Below are 1,482 nucleotides of genomic sequence, written 5' to 3' on the forward strand. Positions count from 1 at the left end.
CCTTTTGCAACCAGTCGGACTTTTAACCGATCTATGTTTCCGTCTGCCTTACATTTGATTGTAAATAACCACCTGCATCCTACTGGTCTCGTATTCTTGGGCAAATCAGACACAATCCACGTTCCACTCTTTTCTAGTGCAGCAACTTCTTCATTCACAGCTTTTCTCCATTCCGGGTGTGAGAGAGCTTCCTGAATAGAATTTGGAACCTTTATGTTGTCAATAGCAGTTACAAATGCATGATAGGGAGGAGATAACCTCTCATATGAAACAAATCGGGCAATAGGATGTTGAGTGCAAGGAACATCAGAATCATCTTTCACAGGCGGGGTAAGCTCATAATCACTAGTGTCTATAGATTCCATACCTGAGTGAGTTTCAGAGGATTTTGATGCTGGATTAGACTCTTGGACAGCAGCTGGAAGCGGTGTGAGGTTCTCTATTCTTTCAGCAGTTCTGTTTCGTCTTGTATAGACTCGAAGTTCCTGAGGAGTGGGTTGTGTAGACTGAGGAGGTTGAACAGGAGAAGGTGTGGGTTGTGTAATCTGAGGAGGTTGAATAGGAGATGGAGGAGGTCTGACAGTCAGTGAGGGGCCCGTGTCAGTTGTTAAAGGGACACAGGGCTGTTGTTCACTCTCCTTCTGAATGACAGACCCTTGGTAGTATAATTGATGCTCGAAAAAGGTGACATCCATAGAATTATAGATCTTCTTAGTTGAAGGACAATAACACTTGTAGCCTTTCTTGTTGGTCGATTACCCTATGAATATGCATTTGACGGATTTGGGGTCTAATTTACTGCGGTGTTGTTTGTGAATATGAACAAAGACGGAGCAACCAAATAGTTTGGTAGGGACAACAAAAGAGAGTGTACAGGTATTTGGAAAGAAGGGAAGGAGGACATCAATTGGACTACGGAAACCCAGAATACGAGAGGGCATCCGATTTATGAGGTAGGCAGATGTCAATGTTGCCTCGCCCCAATAACATTTAGGGACTGATGTGGTAAACATGAGACAGCGGGCTACCTCCAACAAGTGACGATTTTTCCGCTCGGCAACCCCATTTTGTTGGGGAGTATCAACACATGTGCTAAGGTGAAGGACACCATGAGGTGTTGAAAAAATCTCGTGCATTATCTGTTTTGAGAGCCTGAATTTTTGTGTCAAATTGAGTGAGTATCATTTGATAGAATGCACGAAATATTGGTCCTACCTCGGATTTGTCACGCATAAGATAGATCCATGTCACCCGTGTGTGATCATCAATAAAGGACACGAACCATTGGGCCCCAGAAATATTTTTCTCACGAGAAGGACCCCAGACGTCACTATGGATCAGAGAAAAGGGACGAGTGGGTTTGTATGATAATCGAGGAAATGAAGTACGAATGTGTTTGGCAAGTTGACAAAATTCGCAATTAAAAGAGGTAGGACTTTTATTAATAAATGAATGAGGAAACAATTTTTCCAGGTACATAAA

This window comes from Phalaenopsis equestris, unplaced genomic scaffold (genome assembly GCF_001263595.1).
Source record: "Phalaenopsis equestris unplaced genomic scaffold, ASM126359v1 Scaffold000002, whole genome shotgun sequence".
NCBI classification, from domain to species: domain Eukaryota; kingdom Viridiplantae; phylum Streptophyta; class Magnoliopsida; order Asparagales; family Orchidaceae; genus Phalaenopsis; species Phalaenopsis equestris.